The sequence below is a fragment of the Sminthopsis crassicaudata genome, chromosome 3 (assembly GCF_048593235.1).
Source record: "Sminthopsis crassicaudata isolate SCR6 chromosome 3, ASM4859323v1, whole genome shotgun sequence".
Lineage (NCBI taxonomy): Eukaryota > Metazoa > Chordata > Mammalia > Dasyuromorphia > Dasyuridae > Sminthopsis > Sminthopsis crassicaudata.
In genome coordinates, this window is record NC_133619.1 from 48,807,508 (window position 1) to 48,832,045 (window position 24,538).

The 24,538-nt window shown below is 35.6% G+C and overlaps 1 long non-coding RNA gene across 1 annotated transcript in view; it reads left to right on the top strand.

Annotated features, from left to right (window-relative positions):
- Positions 1 to 24,170, top strand: part of LOC141564828 (uncharacterized) — a 176,574-nt gene extending 152,404 nt beyond the window's left edge. The window contains exon 2 of the long non-coding RNA XR_012488749.1: positions 23,605 to 24,170. This is a non-coding gene — a long non-coding RNA (uncharacterized LOC141564828). The remainder of the gene's footprint in view (positions 1 to 23,604) is intronic.
- Positions 24,171 to 24,538: the final 368 nt, after the last annotated feature.

Here is a 24,538-nt window from a genome sequence, read left to right on the forward strand (position 1 = left end):
TGAGCTTTTCATGAGCAGGAACTATCTTTTCCCTTTTTTTGTAACCTTAATTCTTAGCACAGTTCCTGTAGTATAGTAGATGTTTACTAAATGTTCTGGAACACATATGGAACAATCATTTTTTCTAATTATTAGGTGGCAAATGAAAGTTGCATATGAGATTTATTATATAGAAGAGAAATAACCATTACCTAATCATGAATGAGTTTCAATCTTTTCAGAAAAAAGTTAATAATTTATTTCAGTGGAAAATATCTAATTAACCAAGGAGATTTTATGATAAAATAGAAGCCTATGTGACTGTACTCTTTCCCTCCTTCCCTTTCTCTCTTCCTCCCTCCTTCCCTGCTTCTCTCTTTCTGTCTCTTTCTCTGTCTCTCTTTCTCTCTCTCCCTCTCTTTCTCATCCTCTCTCTTTTGCTTTTTCTCCTTCCCCCTCTCTCCCTTCCTCTTTCCCTCCTCTATATGGTGGGAAAAGGAGTGGTACTATTACATGAATAGATTCTGAAAAGTACAGGTTAAAGTTGACCTCAGGCAAAATTCTACAGTGGATTGTTAAATAGTTGCTTTGTGAGCACTCAGAAAAAAAATCTGTGATAATAAAAGTTAGCATGGTGTTCTAACATCTGCTTGTGCCAAATTAAATTCATTTATCTTTTTTAAAAAAAAATAAGACTCCTAAATTGTTACATGAGATGCCAAGATGAATTTTTACTTGAGAAATACATTGGAAAAATACTATCTTTGTGGATAAGACAGTGAATGGGGCTTGATGATAATAAAAGTATGTAGATTTGCAGCAGGTTGAGCAACTACAGCCAAAGAATGTTGATGTAGATTTGATTAATGTAGAGAGAAGTCTCTAGGAGGTACACATAGTGCTGTCCTTGGTCCTGTCTTGTTTAATATTATTAATGACTTAGAGGAAGATACGGAAGGGACACTAGCTTTCTGTATTTGTGATGCAATACTGAGAAAGGAACTATTGTCATAGATGACAGACTAAATCAAACTCTTGACAGTCTATTAAATAAGACTGAGCCCAAACCAACAAGATTGAATTTAACAGACATTAATAAAAAGAATTCCATTTTGAACATTAATAACAAAAAATTTCAAAGATCAAGAAAGACTTTACTTGGCAGAAATGAAGGTGCAAAAAAAAAATCCCTAAAGGTTTTGTTGAACCACATGTTCAATATGAGACAATGATATGATGTGGTTGCTAAAGAAAGTTAAACCAAAATCTGGACCGTCTTTTCTCTCTTTTTTTGGTACTTAACACTATACCTGTCAATAAGAAGTGATTAATAAGTGTGTATTGAGTGTCTGATATAGAATATGGAAGTGGAATATATATCTGTATCTATAGATAGATAGATAGATTGATTGATTGATAGATTCACAGAGGGAAGGTACTAGCATAAAGGAGGATCCAGAAAGAATGTATACGCTAACCCTTAAGTTCGAGTCTGTCATTTAATAAGTAAGAAAAACTAGGTCCAGGGAAGTAAATGGCAGAGTTGAAGCTATCCTTTTCCAAAGTTCTTTCAATGATAGGTCAGTAAAAGTTCTGTGCAATAATTGCAGCCACCATGGCAGGACAGCAGATCATAGGACGTCCTTCTTGTGGAATTTCTGGGAAATAGAGAAGGAGAAGCATCCATCCAAATTTAACAACAGGGAGGACAAACAAGAGATTGGGGTAGAATAAAGAAGAGAATGAGAACACTGAGGAAGATTGTTTTCAGGAGAAAGATTCAGAATAATGCAAGATTTTAGGACAACAGGGGAGGAGTCATCCAGCTTCTGGGTAACTGATATAGAAGAGAACAGGACAGAGCAGCTGAAGAGTTATTGGGGAATGATCATTTCATGCTGTGGCATTGAGAGCTGACCTCAAGACAGCAACCGGGCTCAACCTCCTGGGTCTGTTGTTACCATGGACCACCTGTGTCTAGTTGGGTAACACTCAGGGGTTACTGCCATCTCCCTTGTCACTACTGCAATGCCACATTGTGGCTTGATTAAAAAAAAATGTTTGAAACTAGCTGTGACTGAGAGGAAACATCGTATTATGCTCATAAGATCAAAAGTTTAGAGATAGAAGGGACTTAAAGACCTATATCTTCATTTCACAGATGAGAAAATTGAGACCAAGGGACATTAAATGACTTGCATCAAATAGATACTAAGGATCCAAGGTAGGATTTGAACCTCTGATTCCAAAGCCAGTACCCTTTCCACTGTTCCACACTAAGCTTAGAAATCAGTATTCAGACGTGACTCTTTCCAACAATGAGATGATTGTTGTCAGTCCCAATGATGTTGTGATGAAGAGAGCCATCTACACCCAGAAAGAGAACTGTTGGATCACAACATAACATTCTCACCCTTTTATTGTTCAATTGCATTTCATTTTCTTACTCATTTTCTTTTCTCTTTGATCTGATTTTTCTTGTGTAATGAGAATTGTGTAAACATGTTTACACATATTGGATCTAACATATATTTTAACATGTATAACATGTATTGGATTGCTTGCCATCTTGAGGAGGGGTGGAGGGAAGGAGGAGAAAATATGAAACACAAGGCTATGCAGGGATCAATGATAAAAATTTGTCCATGCATATGTTTTGAAAATAAAAAGCTTTAAATAAACACAAACAAAAAAAAAAGAAACCAGTGTTCAGAAATAAGTGTAAGTAGTTGATGATGAATTGTTCAACTCTGAAAGACTTAATGATGATATGCATTAATACCCAAGTAAGTATGAACTTTAAATACATACAGACATGCATACATAAACACAGACACAAGCACTGCAAAGGCAAGAACCATATTTGGAGTTATAGATCATAAACTCTAAAAAATAAATTGCAGTTCTTATATCCAATCACCTTTAACAAAGAAATGGGGCTTCTCTGTATGTACTTCAGTTTCCTCATCTGAAAAATGAGAAGTTTGGATTAGAACCCACATTCTTAAACTTTGCTTTGTGACCCCAGATTCATATTTGAATGTGGAGGTCATAAAATTATGATTTATTATCAGTAAAGTTTGATTTACAAACTTATTTTTACATACCAGGGTCATGTAAAAGTTTTTCAGATAAAAAGGGGTTGTAAAAAGTTTAAGAAGTTCTGGCTTAGAAAATCCACAGAACCCATTATAGCTCAAAATCTAAGAGCCAATAATCTCTGGGTCCTTTTTGCTCCCAAACAACATTTACAATGTTATTTGAGGTTGAGTTTCTTAAACTTCATCAAAAATGGAATAATTGTCTACAGATGTTAAAATAAGGAATGAAAATTCACATTTGTATGTTTTCATTTTGTGGGCTTTAGTGGACTAAAAGCTAAATATAATAGTGTGTCATCTAATGGGATCTTGGGCTTCATGAATAAAGCAGAGCTTCCAAAAATGGGGAAGTGATAGGCTTGCTTTACTGTGCTTGAGTCAGATCACATCGAGATCACTGGATTTAGTTCTCAGCAGGCTATTTTATGGAGGACATTGATAAGTAGTAGAGCATAAGAAGACAGACAATAATGGTGGTGGTGAAAGGCCATATCAATAAGGAGTGGTTAAAGCCCAGAGACGAGATGTGGAGTGGGAGAGGAAGCAGTATGATAGCTATCTTTACAAATTTGGAGGTCTATTATAGGGAAGAGGGATCTATTAGATTTGTTCTGTTTGGCTCCAGAAAGCAGAAATGGATGAAAGTTGCAGAGGCAAATTTATATTCGATATTAAGAAAAACATTCTAATAATTAGAACCATCCCAAATGAATTGGGCTATATTGGGAGGTACAGCAAGGCAGCTAAGTGGTATAGATACTACGTCTGTGACCCTAGATAAGTGCCTCAGTTTCTTCATCTATAAAATAGGATTAACAATAACATCTACTTCTCAAGGTGGCTGTTAGTACAAAATAATAATATTTGTAAATCTCTTTGTAGCACTAAAAATCATAAATAAACGATATTGGTATTGTTACCATTATTTTTGTTGTTGCTATTGTTGTCATGGTTAAATCTGAGTTTTTACCTCATTGGATTTCTTTAATAAAAGAGTGAATGACCCCCTTTTGGGCATGATATAGAAGGAATTCTCATCCATTTAGAAATTGGCCTAAATGGCAACTAAGGTCCTTTCTAAAGCTTAAATTCTGTGAAAATGGGATATATACAGCCCCCAATACACTATCTTAATTTAAATTCACAATTAAATTATTCAAATTAGTCTGCTTCCTATAGTTCTTTAGTTAATATTTCATAAATGCAAGAAATAGACCAAGTCAGAAAAGACAAATTAGAAAAGCACATCTCCCATCAATAGTTAATGTGCTGTTGAAGAGGAATCCCATGAGAATCATATTTCTTCAATGGGAGTCAAAAGAAATCAGAAACAGCCCTTCCCACAAAGAACTGCCTTCAGCCCTCATGTTTCATCACCATAATGATAAGATGATCTTGAATGACTATCCCAAAGTACCTAGCTTCATTTGGCAATGGAGCTCTAATGTGGTGATTCCCAACTCAGCAACAGGGGGAGATACTGTCTCTGCTTTCCTAGAGGGGCTTCCCAAGACCTTTCCAGGGCCTGGGCTAAGTTTGTCATAGTCCAGCTGAAAGGGCCCACGGAACCAGAAAAAAAAAGTTCACATAGGAAGGCAGTATCATTTTGTTCTGCCTCCAGACAACTTCCCAGGGTGCCCTACATGCCTTTGGTACTGAGTAAAAATTATTTCACTTTGGCAGGCGATGTGCAGGCCAGAAGCTGATAAGGGAGTCTCTCGGTGCCAGGGGGACTCTGATAAGGTTGGGAAAGTTTTTCATAAAGTCAAGTTATGTCAAAGGGAGACAGTACTCCCAAGAGGCAGCCTTTGGAGGCTGCTTCTCCCCCACCTCCCTGTTACTGTCTCCATTCTACTTCAACACCCATTCTGTTTCAGGTAACCTCCTTCCACAGAAAGAGACTTTCCATTCTCTTTAGTCTCCTAGCTTCAGACACATCTCCATAGATGGGGAGCAAGAACCCTTTAGGCAAATCCAGCCCTATTTCTTGTCAATTCTATTGAGAAATACATATTACATTTTGATATGGTTACACATTACATCCTGAAAGTCAAAGAAGGGTAGTTCAAAAGCTTAAACTTTAACACAAGGTGCTAGATCATACTTAGAGCCAAGAAGGAAGATGCCAAGAAACTCTAAGACACATAGTAGGCACTTGATAAAACCTTATTGGTGGATGGGTTGACTGATTGAGACGGATTGATAATTGACATATCCCTGGTGGTCATATAGTATCTGTAGTCTTGTGGAGCCTTGAATATATTAGACTTTAGACATGAGGAAACTGAGACACGGAGAAGTGAAATGATTATAAAAGGTGCAAGTCGAAGAGCTTGAATCAGAGCTTCTGATTTTCTTTATTTACACACATAACATCTGTGCTCTGACTGAGAGATATATGACCATTAGTCATGACTGTTGACCCTGATTTAGGGACCTCTTTGGTTCTTTATGTCTAAATGATAGAATCATAGGCTTTGGAACTAGCAGGTTCATTAGAAGGCTTCTGGTCTGACTTTCATGTGTCTAAGTCCAAAGAGAAGCAACGTGATTCAATGAAAGAGAAATAGATTCAGAGTTCAGGGATATGAATTCAAATTCAGGTTGTACTCCTTATTCATTGTGAATTCTTGGGCATCTACTTTTTTATCGTGGGATTCCTCATTTGTACTATGAAACTGTTGAACTAGATGCCTTCTAAGGCACTTTTCAATTCTAAAACTATTCTCTTCTCCTCTTATGAATAAAATACTAATGTGTCTAGAGAAAGACAAAAAATTCATCTCAGGTTATAGAGGTGGTAAGTACCAGAGCTCTTTCCAGGTGTCTGGTGGATCACAGATTGACTTGGAAGAAACTTTGGAGACCATCCTGTTCAACCTTCTTATATCGTAGATGAGTAGTTTGGGGAATGACTATGGTTTCTTAAATCTGATTGCTGTAATCTAGTAATCTATATAAGTTAGGAGGAACCTTGGAGATCCATGTTCAACCCTCTCATTTTACAGATGAATAGTTTAGGGAACTACTAGAGAGAAATGAAATGATTGATGTATCCAGAGTCATTTGCTTGCTAAATGTATGAGACAGAATCTGAATCCAGGTGTTCCTGACTCTGCCTCCAGGACTCTATTCATCACTATGTTTGCCTTTTAGAATATTCTCTCTAATTCTTAGTCCCCTTCACTCTGTGTTATCTGCTTACCAATTAATTTATTTGAGTTTGCAATTTCCATGATTGCTAGATTTATATGTGTGACCCTAAGCAAGTCATTTAATCCTATTTGCCTCAGTTTTGTCATCTGTAAAATGAGCTGATGAATGATATGGCAAATCACTCCAATATCTTGGCCAAGAAGCCCCAAATGGAATCATGAAGAGTCAGACATGACTGAAATGACTGAACAGCAAAAATTTAATTTGTGTTACGTTTATGGTTATGTTCATAACTCTCATAACCCTTCTGTGAAGGAAGGGAAGGGAAATTACCCTCATTTTATCCTCATTTTACAGATTATAAAATTGAGGTTTATAGAAGTTAAATGATTTGCTCAATGGCACACCACCAGTAAGTACAGACACAATTTTTTGTCAGGTCACAGAAGCTATGGGAGAAAGTAGAAAGAATTGAAAGTCCTGGGTTGAAACTCTTCTACTTAATGCCTTCTGTGATACTGGACTACTCATTTCACTTCTGCATGCCTCAGTTTCTTCACATCTAATGTCTAATGTGTTCATGTCTCCCTTTCCAAGCCTCCACAAGACTTCAGATGCTTTAGAAAATGGACCACCTGGGATGTTCAATTATACTTTTCTCAAGTAATCTCTGCCTTAATCAATCTTGTTATATGTTTACATTTATTCTTGCTGTTGTTATATAATTAGATTGATGGGAAAAAGCTGTTTTGGGCAGTTTCTCTGACTCATTTTCATCAAATCTCAGTCCAGAATTTGACCTATATATATTCATATATATTCTATATATAATATATACCTAGTGTGTATATATATTGAGTATGATATATAGATAGATATCTAGTTTATATACTCATGACCTAAATAGGAGAGACCAATACAAAATGTGACAGAACTTTGGATATACATTCTATCATTTATTAGTTCCCTGACATTAGGGAAGATATCTGCTTTTTTGAGTCTCAGTATTTTTTATTTGTAAAGTGATAAGATTGCATTTAAAAATCTATTCAAGTTCTGAGTCTATGATCATTTGAACAACTATCTTGCTCCGCTATGCTTTGGAGACCACATTCTCCTGATTCTATTTCTGCCTCTATAGCTGTCCCTTCTCTGTCTCCCATGTCTCCTTTTCTTCTTCCTGACCCTGTGAAATGTTTGGTTTCCCCCACACACACACAGATTTTAACTTGATCCTCTTTTCTCCCAATACTCTTCAAATTCAATTTCATATACTTGCACTCTTCTGTTTCTTTTCCTATCTTGAAAATTCATGTCCTGGTCAAGAATCAGCTCATTTCCATTTCAGTCACTTTGGATCTGGGTTTTTTTTTTTTTTCTTCCAGTTTTTTGGGCTCTCTAGAGCTAAACCCAAAATACTATGATCTGTAGCTTCCACTAGGGTCTGTGCTCATTTTCTTCTTATGCTTCCCCCTCCTGTCAAAAACAAAAATGAAGAAGCAGGGAATGAAAAGATTGTTTTGTTATGAAGTGGTCTTATTTTAGGTGAGCTTTTTGTTGTTGTTGTTTTTTTAACTAACATAAAATGTATGATCTGAGATTGCTTTTAGTCATTTCAGTTATATCTTACTCTTTGTGACCCTATTTGGGGTTTTCTTGGCATGGATAATGGAATGTTTGCCACGCCCTTTTCCGGCTCATTTTTACAGTTGAGTTAATGGAGTTAAATAGGGTAAGTGACTTGCCCGGGGTCACATAGCTAGTAAATATTTAAGGTCAGATTTTAACTGGACAAGAAGACTCTTCTTGATTCTAGCCCTGGCTCTCTATTCACTATTCTACCTGAGAAGGTAAATATGCATAGCTGTTCATGGGAGGTAAAAAACATGCATATGAAAAAAGCCAACATCATGCAAATTATGTGCATTTTAACTCATTGTTTAAATTATTGCAATGACTTCTAAATAATACTTGATAAATACTAATAGTTTAATTATGTAATAAAAATAATAATTTTAGCCAACATTTCTGTAACACTTCATACACTTTGTCTCACTTCAATTTCACAATAACCCCATGAAATAGATACTTTTAAGATGAGAGAACTTTCCCCTCCATCCATCCTTACCTGTTATTACTTTATAGATTTTGAAGAGTGATATACCCTTCAGGGAGGAGGGAAGGAAACAGAAAATTTGAAACTCAAAATTTCTTTTAATTGAATGTTAAAAATTTTCTTTCTATGTAACTGGGGAAAAAAAACATTTTTTAAAAGATGAGGAAACTGAAATTCCTCACCCAGGGTTATATAACTATTAACAGAAGTGGAATTTGAAGTGAGATTATTTCTGACTGCTAACACAAAACCCTATCCACTACCTCACACTTATATCCCAATCTAATTATTGCATGCAGTCTTTTTTGATTACCTGGAGCATCTCATTCAGTCACTCAATACCTGCAATAACTTGAAGGCTAAAGTTTCTGCATCCCCAGGTGCCAAAGTCCATTAAGTCAAAAGTTCTTAACATTTTTTTCTGTCATGGACTATTTTGGCATTCTGGTGAACCCTTTGGGCTCCTTCTAAGAATATACATGCATACATACATACATACATACATATATATGTATATATATATGTTGTAAATTAAATATAGAAGAAATGAATTATATTAAAATATAATTATAAAATATTTTTAAAAGTTCACAGACTCCAGGATACTAACTCCTGATTTAAATCCAGACTCAACCTAGTTCACATTATAGTTGAGGACGGCATCGTGAATGACTCATTTGAATTATACCCAGGTTGGGAGTCTGTGAGAGCTCAGAGTTGCAGGAGAAGCATGTGAACCAATTAGAAAATAACCAATTCAAAAAAAAAGTTAAAGTTGGAGGGGGGAAGGTGGGTAGGGTTAGAAATATAGGAGTAATGTAGAGAATACTTCTGTGATAATTGATGAACTCTCAATAATAGGGTCAAATTCTAGACTATATAAAATAATTTTTAGCTTATTCCTGTCTTTTATCTTTTTTTAAAAATAGTTTGGACAGTCATATGAAAGTGCCATGACATAAGTTTAAAACAGTTGGCAAAAGGTCCCAGCTTCAGACATAGCCTCACTTTGGACCCTGGGACCTTTTATGGACCACCAAGTTTAACAATAATTTCTTTGTTTATAGTCTTTATTCCAGTCCATGATGCTTATTTTTTGATGCTCTGAATGACTAAGAAAACTTTCCCAAAGCAAGCTGTCCTATACAAAGTTAGAAAGTAGCATCCTTTTGGAAGCAAGTTACTATTGAACCCAGAGTCTACAGCCATTGCTATAGCAACCAGGGTTCTAACAGAAGTAGTCACAGTCTCTATAATGATCAAATATCACCATAGCAACAGGAACCTCCATAAAGAAAAAGAAAAAAAAATTCTCAAACTGTCAGTTTGAATAAAAGAAGCCAGTGGGGGTTGGGGGTTGGGGACAAGCTGAGTCTGAAAAGAACACGAAGATGGAGCAAGGGCCAACATGAAAAGAAATGATTGCATAGAGACTGAACAAACAACGAAAGACAGAAAGGAAACAATGAGGAAAACATAGGTTAGCGATGGAACTAGAATAGTAGGCAGACAGGATAAAAGCTGTGTCTTCACAATGAATGGGAGAAAAACATGTGAGTGAGAAGCTTTTATTTAAGCTCTGAGATAGGTAGCCTACATGAGTGACAATGCACCTTTGAGAACAGAGTACTGCATTTGGAGTCAGGGAGTATGAGCTGAAGTCCTCATTCTGCAACTAAAGACTTGAGTGATCTCAGAAAACTCCTCCTCTTTGAACTTCATTTTCCTCCTCTGGACTGTATGATCTCTAAGATTCTTTCCATCCAAAATCTACAATCCTATTGCATGACCACTAAAATAATTTTCTGAAGTGTTCATTAATGTCAATATTAATATTTAAGAAAGAATCTGTTTGATTCAATGAACATTTGGTAATCTTATTAAGAACGTATAAAGCTCAATGGTGTATACAAAATCTAAAATAAAATAGTTCTGTTTTCAAGGAGTTTACTTGGGAGGGTACATGGGGAGGAGGGAGGAAGAATATGACACATACAATTAAATAAATCTAAAATCATTGAAAGATGGAGAAAGAGACTAAGACACACAGATACAGGAATAGACATAGTGCAAACAAGATAATAACTTGAATGATGTGTTAATCGCTTGTAGGTAATACTCTACTTTGCCTCTACCATCAGTCTGGTTCCAACTTTTTGGAACAAGATGGTGCTCCTAGGGTAAGCTCATCACTTCTCAACTCACCTTTATGGTGCTAATTCAAGTTTTGATTTAAATATCTCTCTTCTGGGAAGAGATTGATTTTTCTCCCTTCTGATTGGAGGGCTAAAGGGCAGAATACAAAACTTCTTCCAATGCTTTCCTTTATAGAGGACAGAAATTTGACTCAGCTCACTCTACTTTTGCATCTACAGGTTTCAAAAGCAGATTCCTGCTTCATGTCCCACTTTCCTGCCTTTTTGGCTATTGTTTCCTCCTTTAGATTATAAACTCATTGAATCAGTTGATTCCTCTTTTAGATTGTAAGTTAACTGAGGGCAGGAACTGTCTTTCTTTTTATTGATCGTGTCCCCAGCATTTAGCCTGGAACATTGTGGACATTTAATATTTTTCTTGAGATTGGATTGTAAAAGTTAGCACATTAGCTATTGAAGGAAGCTTAGGATACCAAAGTGAGCGGGGAGAGCAGAACCAGTTATTTGAAGTCACAGAGGCAAGAGATGAAATGTCATGTTCAGGATTTGACCAACTAGTCCCTTCAAGTGCATCAGACTATACAGGAAAGATAGTGATAGGATATTAGACTGGAAAATGCAGTGAGAGACTGCTTGTGACATTTAAAGTGATAGTATAAATGCTGTAAGAGCCAGGAAGCCCAATATTCCAGGGTACCTTTGGGAAATGATTATCTTGACTAGATTTCATAATATCTATTCTCCAAGTGATCATTGTGTAAGGGCCTTAGATGAATCATTGTGTGAGGGCCTTAGATGAGAGCAACTCACCATTTTTGATTCATTCCAAATGTACATTTTGTTCATTAGAGCCATGGGTATGAAAAAGGCATGATATACTTTTAAATTTAATCTTTATTATTAAAAATGTCTGCATCACTCTCTTAAATCTAGACAAAAACAAAATTAAAACTAAAATGAACAAAAAACTCTCAATAAACCAAGACTGATTTCTATATATTTTTTTACTTTTTATTTTCCCCAGTTACATGTAAAAAACATTTTTGTTGTTATATGTGTATGTTTTTGGTTTTTTGCCAAGCACTGATTTCTGGTAGTTTCTGGTTTCTGAGGTATAAATGCTCTCTGATAATTTAACAATCATTCATGAACTCTGAGCTGGCTTCAGCACACCCCTGGATTGTGTGGACTGTTTTTTAATCTAGGAAAGAGTATTAAGATAATGATTCTGGCACCATTAAAAAGTAAATGACACTGTCTATGGAATTGATCACTGCCACAGAATAATATTTTTCCAGGCTCTGGAAATAGCTGAGGCGAAAGATGTGACAAACAGATTGATTTTCAGAAAGAAGATCCAGCTATATCTAGGAGAAACTATTTAACAACAGCAATCATAAGAACTTATATTCCCAAAGGGACTTACATTTTAAAATCATTTTCCTTATAGTAACCCTACATAATACCCCATTAGAATATCATTCCTGTCTTATTTAGAGAAATAAACAAGATTTTTAAAATGGGGAGAAGAAGGGGAAGAATGAGGAATTCTGAGGAAGAGAAGAAGATTCAGAGACAGAGAAGGAAGTCACCCAACTCTCTAAGATTATGAGTTACTGGGCAAGTAATGATCTGCATTTGAAAAGGGCCTTTCCCATTAGAGAATGTTCACATCTATGAAATCACAAGTTTGGATTCAGCTTCACCTTGGACCAAACTATTTATTTGTTTGGATCACTTTAATAATAATATGCCATTTTAAGGTTTGCAAAACACTTTACAAATGTTTTCTCATTTTAGATTAAAAAAAATACAAGTGCTACTATTATTTTAATTTTGCAGGTGAGGAAATTGAGGGAGATTATAGTTAAGTAATTTGCATGGGTCGTGCAAAATCTTGTGCTCTATCCATTGCACTATGTAACTATCAATAATTGCGCATTATGTAGACTTAGTAATAATTGTTAGCATCAATTATAAGGCAGCAAGATGGCACAGAGATAGAGTGCCCGACTTGGAGTCGGGAAGTCTTGAGCTCAAACCCTACCTCAGACACTGACCCAGGGCAAATCATTTAATCCTGTTTTCCTCTGTTTCTTCATCTGTAAAATGAGCTGGAGAAGAAAAGAGCAAATGATTCCAGTATCTTTGTCAAAGCTGTTTAAAAGAGAAGGATATGACTGACACAAATGAACAGCACAACAAAGCGTTTATTTAGTGTTTTAAAGTTTGCCAAGTGCTTTGCAAATACTAACAAGCTGAAGGAATAAGATGCTTGAAAGAAGATTCAGCAGTATTACCAACTGGACCATCGTCTCCTAGCCACCTTTAATAATTTGTATAAATGAGACCAATCAAAGGCTCCAAACTCCAAGTTCCCTAGAAAAAGCCTGAGGGACAGCAAGCCACTTGTTTCCAGACTTCTGTCACTATTTGTCCTTAACTTTCTAGACCAATATGAGTTTTTAGAATAGGAAAGATAACTTTAATGAAGATTTGTAGGCCTTACATTCCAATTTTTGACTCAGAAAAATATGTCGATAGTACATACAAGTCACTAGACGAATTGTTTGTTGCCTTATAAGGTTTTATCTAGAATATAACCAAGATTGTTGTACTTATTAGCTGATTACTCATTAAAAATAAGACGTGTCTTCTTTGTCTACTATCAACACTTGCCTATTTAAAAAATATTCTAAATTTAGTAGTCATAAAAAATCCAAATAAGTAAAATAAAAGATTACACATAACATTATAAGTTCCAAGTTACATATAATTTGGTCTTAAAAATATAGAATAATGAAATAAAAACACAAATATCCTGTTTGCTTCTATGTCTTTCTCTGATCTTTTTGACTGTCTTTTGCCAGATATATGGGAAAGCATAGGTATAAGTCAAATAATATAGATAGACATGGCTTGTGAACCATAATCTTGCCAGGAATAGTCACATTCCTGAGACTACAGATCACCAAAGTCTGAAAGTACATTTTCAGATTTTGGTTCTAGTATTATGAATATATTTACATAACCCTGGTGATACATTGTCCTAATATAGTGCTTTTATCACTAATTCAGTAAATCTTTATTAGATTTCTACCATGTGACAAGTTCTGTGCTAAATAGTGCTCAAGTTACCAAAAAAAAAAATTAAAAGATAATCCTTGTTCTCATGGAGCTAACTGTCATCACTGTACAAACACATCACATTTCTTTGTATATCTATTTTCTTCATAATTGTCATTTTAGACTGTTTTCTTGGTCTTGTCCCATGATTTCATGAGATTAGGGAACTCGTGGTAAGGAAATCTCTTTTGCCAGTGGAGACCAGAAATTGTTTTGAAGCTTATGATACCTGGAGCCAAAAATCAAGTGATTTGTCCAGCATAATACAAGCTTCTCACTATATCAGTAAGAATCCTAGAGCTCAGTTTTCCCAGAATCCCCCAGATCATTCGTTATCCATTACTTTACACAGCCTCTCTACTATCATTTCATATGTCAGTAATAATCCCATTATCTTCCACTGTCACAATTTGTCTAGCCATTTCCTAATTATTGTCCACATAGGTTATTTCCAGTTGTTTTTTGCTATTAAAAATAAAATTGCTATCAGTATTTCTGTACAAATGGATCTTTTCTCCCCCTTTTAATAAATTCTTTTATAATATAGTATATATGTTTATATATTCATACATAGAGATCTATATCTCTAAATGTATGTGTAGATGTTTCTATCTATATTGCTCTACCTATAAATCATCTATAGTACTTTCAAAGGAATCATTAAGCTGAAGGAAATGATTTTATGGCACCCGTATATAGTTCATGCCTTAGTTCCTCATCTGTAAAATGACCTAGAGAAGGTAATAGTAAACCATTCCATTATCTTTGCCAAGAAAACCCTAAATGGAGTTACAAAGACTCAGACAATATTTGTGTACATTTCTCATTTTAGCTATTGCTCTCTTGCAATTCCAAGTTACTTTCATCTTTATCTCTGCCCGTGTATTCTCATCTCCCCTCCCAGTTCTCCTTTTTCCATACTGTACACAGAGAGAAAAAAGATAAAATTAAATGAACCAACTGAATAAAGAATCCAAACTAAGTGCATTCTGGCAACTTAAGAGATGAATCAGAATTGGCAAAGCAAACAAGAATCCACAAGCAGAGCCAAGCCACCATGAACCCTTTTAAGTGATATCCAGTTCTAGAAGAGTTGTGTTCTATTCCACAGAGCTGGTTGTTTTCAAGTTTTTGAATTTGTATCATGTGTAAACAGAGCCCCCTAGTGGATCTTTTTTTCCAGGAGAATTATTATTATTATTTTAATTAGAGTTTTTAGACATCAGAATCAACAATCACTCACCCAGACTTTTATCCTCTTTGAAACTATATTTTATTATTTCTTAGAGGACACAGAATTTTTAATTTAAAAGTATTTTATCATAAATATCAAATAAACACAAAATATGGAATAAAATCTTAACTATTTTTAAAAAATATTTATCCAAATGGAATTAAACAAATCAACAAATTATTTGCTCGTTGTTTTTTAGAATTCTACTTTTGTTGTTGTTTTCTTTTTAAAAAAGTATTTACATATTAATAGAATCATGGATCAAGAGGTAGAGGGTATGTAGTTTAAATATCTATAGTTGAAATATGTAGTTTTAATATTTAAAAACCTCAGTACTATCAAAGTCAAGCAATTTGCCTAATGTTACACAGAATTCTGCGGATTCTTTTTACATCATTCCATACAGATCTTTGCTTTTTTTTGCCATCATATTCCATGATACTAATATGCAAATGCAGTGAGGTAGAGAACAGTGGCTAGAGAATTGGGCCAGGAAGGAGCAAGACTTGAATTCAAATTCAGTCTCAGACTCTTCCTGGCTGTATGAGTTCTCTCTCTGTCAAGTCATTTAACTTAGTTTGCCTCAGTTTCCTCAGCTGTAAAAAACATCTGCCTCATAGGCTTGTTGTGAAGATCAAATGAAATACTTTTTGTAAACCTTTTAGGACAGTTCCTGACACATAATTAGCAAACACCAAATTAATATATGTTTCCTTCTTCCTTCTTTCTTTCTTTCCTTCCTTAAAAGGCAGTGTACTATAGTGACTAAAGAATTCACTTTGGGACCAAGATATCCTGAGTTCATGTGTCTCTGACACACACTGTTTGGTTGACCTGGGCAAATTACTTAACCCATCAGTTCCCATAACAATTCTTTGGGATAATAAATTTCAGGGAAAGACAGCCTGCTTTGGTAGAGAGAATTTCCTAATCCAATAGTTTCCTATACCAATGAATTTATAAGCCTGGATCTTATCATTAATAATCCAAATTTAGTCAATAAAACTATTTTTATTGCACATAAAATTTGTTTTTATTTTGGATTTTTTTTTTACTTAATTGGACAGGGCTACCTAAATGAAACATTTTTGCAAAAAGAACTTCACATCATGTAGGATGTAGCTTCTATCTATTCTAATTGATTCCAGCATCCATCATGTGTTTGCTAATTAGCACAGATTTTACAGTTCATATTACATACTCTCTAAACCTCTATTCACCCATAAGATTAAAGTGGAGAAAGTATTCTCCTATCTAGATTTATTACAAATTGGTTAGAAATTAATATTAATTGATAGAACAAATTTAGTCCATCCCAATGTCTATCTTAGCATTAAATAATATGCCTTTTATCTAGACTCATTAACTATATTTTTGGTAGTACAGTATTTTTGGATGAATCACTGAAAATAAAGTCAGGAAGACTTGAATTCAAATCTAACTTTAGACATGCACTAGCTGAATGACCCTGGATATGTCATTTACCTATGACCTCCTCAGTTTTCTCACCATAAAATAAGGAAAATAATGGCACCCATAACCCAAGATTGTTGTGAAGTTTAAATGAGATAATAGCTATAAAATATTTCACAAGCCTTAAAATACTATATAAGTCCTATTATGAGTGTCATAATCATTTGTGTTATGTATGAAGCATAATTTTAAGCAATGGAAATGTGCAAAGATGGGGGGAAATACCCTGCCCTTGTATAAATTGCAATATATTAGACTGACTATCAAACTGAAGGAATATCGAACCATTTGTGAAACCTGGACAATCTACCAGCACTGTGCCAGGAAATTGAATCCCTTCCATTTGAATTGTCTTAGGAAGTTTCTGAAGATCACCTGGTGCTATAAGATACTAGACACTGAGGTCTTTTCTCAAACTAAACTGCCAAGCATTCAAACTCTACTGCAGAGAATGCAACCCTGATGGTTTCAGCCCTCTTGTAAGAATGCCAAATGGACACTTGCCAAAAAGACTATTTTATAGAGAACTCACACAGAGCAAACGTTTATGTGGTGGTCAGAAAAAGCAATATAGGAACACCCTCAAGGTCTCTCTTAAGAATTTTGGAATTGGTTGTGTAATATGGGAGACCCTGGCACAGAACCATCCGGCATAGAATGCTCTCCTCAGAAAAGTTACTGTACTGTTTGGTGAGCAAAGCAGAGTTAAAGTAGCTCAAAAGATAAGTGAAATGGTCAGATTTACAGAATCCACCCTACATGTTCATCTGGACTATTATATTTGTGCCTGACTTGTGGTTGAGCATTCTGAGCTTGTGTTGCACTCATTAACCACAGTTGGACACACTGTAACTTGACTCGAACATAATGGTATTGTTTTGGTCCTCTTTGAGAATGAAAGGCAATAACCAGTCTAAAATGGGGAATCACACACACACAGAGTAGTAATTACTCTTACTTCACTCTTCCACAGGGAAGCTGGATATATCATCCTTTAGGGTTATAGGGATACCACTGGGGATTTTGGAGCATCTTTCTCCAATGTAAATGACTTGAGCCTTCATTCTAACACTGTGTACCCTCACTGTTACCTGTGAGCAATTAGAGTTCCATTTAATCACTAACATAAATTATATTTGATAAAGGGATATTTACTTCAAAGATATAGCAAGAACTGGAGTACAAACATCCCCTGCTCAACAACTTTTTTCCTGATACTCCCTGATCTCTGGAGAGAATGGGCTCAAATTTACATCACATTGATCCTACTAAAATAACATACACATGAGACATTGCTACTGGATGAACCCTTGTCTCACTGACCACTAGAATGAACCTGAAAAGCTGGAATGCCAGAGCAGGCAGGCAGTGTTAATAGTAGCCCTTGATTCTAAGTTAGTATCTTAAGGGAAATAATGTAAAATAAAATTAGACAGTTATATTGGAGCTAGATTATGGAGGACTTTAAATACAAAACTAAGAAAAGCTGGGATCTCAACTGGGAAAATGCCAGGGCAGACAATGTTAGTAGTAGCCCTTAATTATGAGTTAGTATCTGAAGGGAAATAATATAAAATAAACTTAGAAAGATATATTGGAGCCAGATTATGGAGGGCTTTTTAATATTAAACAAATACAAATATAAAAATACATATATGTATATATATTTGTCCTACAGGTAAAGTTTCAGGAGAAATATGAATGGTTATCAGATTATTTTGACAACTACGTGAAAATGGATTGGTGAAGGGAAAGAATGGAAACATTATTGGAGACACTATTACATTAGTCCAGGTGAGAGAAGCTAAAACTTTGATCAATATTAAGACTATGTAAGCAGAGAGGGCAGATTTTTCTCCAACAAAAAATATTCTAGAAGTAGAATGGATAGCACTGAGAATTGATTGGATGTGGTATAGGAGAGGTCAAAAGACAAGATAACTGGGAGATTTTTAAGATTAAGAGAGTTAAAAGTTGATGATGTTAATTATAGACATTTGGGAAGGTGGGACAGGTTTAGGGAAGATTAAATTGAATGTAAGGTACTTGTGTGTTATACAGCTTAAGATACTGAATTGGAGTTCTCAAAGAGATTGAGTGCCGATTTGCATAGAGGTGATAATTGAAGCCTTGGGAGTGAATGAGATTGTTGAAGTAAATGATAAAGATGGAAAAGAAGAGAGCCTTAGGGAACACTCATAGTTATGGAGTAAAAGTAGGATAAAGATACTCAACCAGCAAATTAGACCTACAAAGATTGGTCACCTAGGGAGCAGAACCGGGAGATGGTAGTGTCATGGATATAAAGAAAATTTGCATATGTAGCATGATGTCCTGGTGAATAAAGTCCTGGACTTGGCTCAGGATAACAGAAGTTCACACACTAACTCTGTGACTGTCAGCAAACTATATCACTTCTCCCAACCTCAGTTTCTTCATCTGTAAATAATAACAATAACAATAATGGTAACAACAATGATAATTACACCTTCTCTGAGGGGCTGTTAAAGATAATACACAGCATCTTTAAGGCATCATGTAAATGTTAGCTGTTGTTATTGATTTTAAATGTTGAAGAACTATTTAGACAGATGAGATCTGAGAAACTGGATTTGACTTGAAAGTATTATTTGTCATCTTGGAGGGATCAGTTTCAATAGAGTGCCGGGGTCAGAAGCCAGACTTCGAGAGGTCTAAAAGTAAAATGGTGATAAAGAAGTGAAGGCAACAAGTCTATTTTCTAAGTGTTCTTTTAGTGACGGAGTGACAATGTGATAAAGCAGAAAGAGCACTGACTACATTAAAATGCTTCTCTGATACTAGCTTTGAAAACTTGTCACTAAAATTTTTTTGGACCCTGTTTCCTCATCTGTGAAGTGAAGGGGTTGGAGTACATGGTCCCTGAAAAGTTTTCTTACTCTAGGTCTATGATCCAGTCAATGGTAAGTTGAGGAAATGTAGCAGGATTGAAGGAAGATTGCATAGGAAAGGAGATAGCTCAGAGTGTTGATAATAAAGGAAAGAGCCAGTATAGAAGTAAGACTAGTAATAAGGAAGGACAATGATGATGGATGAATTGGTATGCTGATGGAGACTAGAGTGGATGCAATCTGGAATGCATGTGAAGGGGTTCTCTTTACTAAGGAAGAAGATCACGTTTTTCTTCTGAGAATACGGAAGAAGAAGGCTATGGTAAGAGTAGAGAGGAACTTTTAAGTATGAATATTGGAATATGAAGGCATACCTCCAGTTATTGACAGCCAAATAGCTTGAGCACTGGACCTAAAGTTAGGAAGATTTGAATTCAAATGTGGCCTCAGGAATTTTTAGCCATGTGACTCTACACCAATTTGTGATTTAAATTCTATTTACCACAGTTTTCTTTTTCTTTCTTTCTTTCTTTCTTCTTTTAATGGCCAAAGTAATTGGGATTAAGTGACTTGCCCAGGGTCACAAAGCTAAGTAAGTATTAAGTATCTGAGGCCAGATTTAAAATTAGGTCCTCCAGTGTTCTATCTACTGTACCATCTTGTGGCCCCTGTCTCAGTTTGCTCAATTGTGAAATAGGATTGCAATCCTCAGGGTTGTTGTAAGGATCAAGTGAAGTAATATTTGTAAACTTATCTGCTTCATTTTTCAGTAATTGCACATGAAGTCATCTAATGTAAAGAGCCACAGATAGTGGGAAACTCTGGGCAAGGTATAATACCCTTTAGTCCAGTAAAAGTAACCTTGCTGATAAGTCTGGTTTGGCTCCCCATCCCCCTGAGGGGCATCTCAGCTTTCCTGAGAAATCAGGGGGTGTAACAACCTGTATTGTAATTAAAGAGATATACTAAAGTGGCAAGGAAACATCGGCACACAATAGCAAGTTGTTTATATGGTCCTGCCTGTGCAGTGTCCTATAGTTAATGCAGCGCAGTGAGATATAGTTATGTAAGTGTATTAGGGTATATTAGACTGAGAAAATTTTGAATAAATAGACTCCTATCTGACCATCTTCATGAGTCCCACCCCTTCACTCCTTACCCATGATCAGGATTCGGGGTGGTACCGAAATCCTTTAGTGAGCAGGTCCAGACAATCTACTATATAAATAGGAGAATAGAATCAAGAAAGAAGGGAAGGTTTGGGCAAGGTGATAAGGAATCATATTAAATTGAATTATCCTGGATTTATTTATTTATTTCCTGTCCTACCACCATTCCCACATCTTTTTGTATCACATGTTTAATGTGAAAGGAAATTATGTAAAATGTTCATGGTATAAAGGCCTTCTTCAATGAAAACATCTGAAAATCAGCTTAAATGCTGTTAAGAAAAATAGATAGGAATGAAATTACTCTTCAGATTCATAAAAGCCTGATTTGAGACAAAAACCCATCATATTCAAACCATTTTGTTTTCTCAAAAACAAGTTCAAAGAAAAAAAATGATTGACATGAGATTTTCTTATTCCAGATTAATACTTTGCTAAATATACTTTGCTTGGAATTCTTAAAATCAGAAGTTTTCAGTCAAGTTTCAAAAAGCTTCTTGAAGACAAAGATCAGCCTCTTAAAGACAAGGGTCTTTATTTCTCAAGTTTTATTTCCCTCATTCTTCCTTCATTAGTGTAATGAAGTCAATAGATAGCTTTAAAATGCAAATTGGTTAAATGAATGTACAAATGCATTAGTTAATAAAGAACAAATTACTCAGAACATATTAGCCATAACCTAGTAGAAGGGTTTCAGGACATTATTATCTTAGGACTTTTAATTTTCTGAATTTCACTCTCTTAAAATGAACAAACATCCATAATAAAATGGAAAGATTAAATCATCTCAGGATTTACACATGCACAGATATGTTACTGTTTTCATAGTTTTGATCTATGAAATGAAACAAAATGTTCTACATTTTTATTTCCTGTCCTAGATATATTTAAATCTCCCACCTCCAAATCTATTAATGTTTGTAAGGCTTTGTGTTCCAAATTTTCCTTCCTATCTTCCTTACATTTCCCTCTCCCAAGACAGTAAATAATTCATTAAATATAAGCAATATTTTAAAACATTTACATATTTGTCATGTTGTGCAAGAAAAATTAGATCAAAATGAAAAAAAAATCATGAGAAAGAAAACAAATAAAAGATGAAAATATCATGCTTCAATCCATATTTAGTCTCCATAGTTTTCTCTCTGGATGTGGTGACATTTTCCATCCCAAGTCCATTGGAATTGCTTTGAATCACCTCATTGTTGAAAACACCCAAGTCCATCACAGTTGATCATCACATAATCTTGTTGGTGCTGGGTGTAATGTTCTCTTGGTTCTACTCATTTTACTTAGCTTCAGTTCAGAAGCTTTTCTGAAGTCAACCTGCTCATCTACACCAAACAATCACTTATTAAGCACTTACTTTTTGCCAGGCACCTTGATAAGTGAGAAAAAAAAAAACAGTTTCTGGCTTCAAGGACTTGTATCACGGAAGTCAACCTAGAAAAGGATGCTTAGAAGAATTGCCACATGGAGGGAGAAAAGGTATCCATGGTAGACCAAGCCAAGAGAAGACTGTACTACTGGGTTAATAATTATGTACACTATAAAACTTACCCAAACATCAAACTTCAAAAGAATGTGTTAAGGATGAAATATTATTTGATATTAGAATCAATAAAGACCACTATGGTTTATGAAGTAAATGACTGACAGAACTGTGCTTCTGAAAAAAAGTCACTTTTTTAGTTGTATAAAGAGTGGATTTAAAAGGGAACAACATGGCAGCATGGTGCCCAAATGAGGAGACTATTGCAATAGCCTCAGTAAGAGATGATCAGCGCCTAAAATGGGTACTGGTAGCATTATGAATAGAAAGGGGAGAAATTCTGAGTTAGAACAAATGCAATTTAGCAATTGACTTAATAGGTGTGGTGAGGGAAAAGGAGAAGTTGTACCTAATTCTGAGGCAGGGAAGAACCCTGGGGCATTAAAAGGCTATGGGGAAATAAGAAAGAGGAATGGGGTAAGGGAAAATAAGATCATGATAGCTACAATATACATATTAATGCTGCCCCTCCAGCATGACTCATTCTTTCTTAGACAAAAGGAAAAGGAGAAAGAGAAAGCAGTTACTCATCATTACCCTCCAAAGGCTCCTGACAACCAGGAGATTCCCTTTGGATTCAGTTCACAGGTCCCTGGGCAAAGGCCATGGACCTCCAGGGGGTTTCAGACTGCGCTTTGGAGACCATAATGCTAAGGAACTGTAGTGCTGAGTTTATCATAATTTGTTCTTGTTGCTTTGGCATCCATTGTAATCTAATTCAGGAGGGCAGTGGTCCATGATAAGGACTCTAAGAAGGGACCTTCTCAAATTCAATAATAGTTAAGGAAGAGCAACCAGACACTTCCTCTCCCTAATTATGACCACATCAGCGCTGGTGTTTCTGATATGTCAGTCAGAATATTTGCTAGCAGAGGCAGTAATCAACTGTGGGCAGAAGGCCTGCCAATGGCAGAGAAAATTACACCAGTTAGTCAGAAAATAAGCATTTACTCAATCTTCCCTCTGTGTGAGGCACCATGCTAAGTGTTGGGGATACAAAGAAAGGCAAAATGTCAAAGACTCTGCTCTACACTGGGCAGTTAGTATCCTCATTACACTTGGGGGAGTATTTTTCTGGAGGCAGGGACAGAGCAGGCCAGATGGATAATAGTCCATATTGGCTCTCAGAATCAGAAATACAGCATCTCAGAGCTGGAAGAAACTTCAGTCCAATTTGTTTCAGGTAAGAGTGTTCTATACAATATACTCAACAAGTGACCTTTTGCAGCCAGAGTTTAACCTAGAGTCTGTGAACTAGTTTTTAAAAAATCTCTTTTGATAGCTAAAATCCATTATGATTTCTTTTCTTTGCAGACTTTAAAAACATCATTCTGAAAAGGGGTACAGTCTGCCAAAGGGGGCATGACACAAAAAGACTAAGAATCCCTGCTCTATAACATGTCTGATGTGACTAATTTTTTGTTATGTTAGAAAGAGAGGATTCTTTTCATACTTGCATTAGACTAGAGGGATACTTAAGACCAACTCTGAAATTCTGGATTCTATGAAATAAGGTTATCCAGACTTTGCTTCAAGTTCAAGTCAAGATATTGCCCTCATGATGCCATTGGTCTTCTTTGAGAATGAAGTATGAACATCAGCAACATAAAGATGAGTATAAGGATGTCCACTGCCTTCTAATCCACCCAATTCCTCTTTGGTTTTTCCATAGATCAAGCAGAAATTTGCTTCACTTCAACTTCCACTCAGTGCTGCTAGTTGTGCCCTCTCAAGCCAAATGGAACAAATTTATTCTCAACTCCATGGGATAACTTCTCAAATATTAGAAAACAGCTATCGTATCCCCATTTTGTATTGAAGGTAAACATCCTCAAATCTTTCAGCTGGTCCTCGTGACAGGAATTTCAAGTCTTCTGGTTGCCCTCCTCTGGAGACTTTCCAATTTATTCACTTCCTTCCTAGTATGTGGTTTCCGGAACCAAGCACAAGACTTCAAATGTGGTCTCATCAGGAACAGAGTGCAGCAGGGTTATCACCTTCCTGGTTTTGTACATTATGTATGTAATGAAGTTACTCTTTGGTAAAAGAGAGAGGGAGACAGAGACAGAGATAGACAAAGAGAGAAAGAGAAACAAAGACAGAGAAACAGAGTCAGAGGGAGGAAAAAGAAATAAGACAAGTGCAGCGTGACTAATTCTTGACAAAAATACAGGGATACCTTGAAGATATTGCAGTTTAATTTCAGAGCACTACAATAAAGAAACTATCACAATAAAATGAGTCACAGAAATTTTTTTTTATTTTCTCAATGCATAAAAAGTTATGTTTAAATGTTCAATATTATTGTGTCTAAAAATGAATATAACTTAAAACACTTTATTACCAAAAAAAAAAAAAAAAAAAAAAAATAAGAAGTGCTAGCCATCACCTGAGTCTTCAGAGAGTTGTAATCTTTTTGGTGATGAAGGGTCTTGCCTCAGTGTTGATGGCTGCTGACTGATCAGAGTGGTGGGTGGGCTGGGGAAGGTTGGGGTGGCTGCATCAATTTTAAAAAATAAGATAATAGTGAAGTTTGTCCTATCAATTGACTCTTCTTTTTTACTTGAACTTTTAAAGGCCATTGTAGGGCTATTAATTGGCCTAAT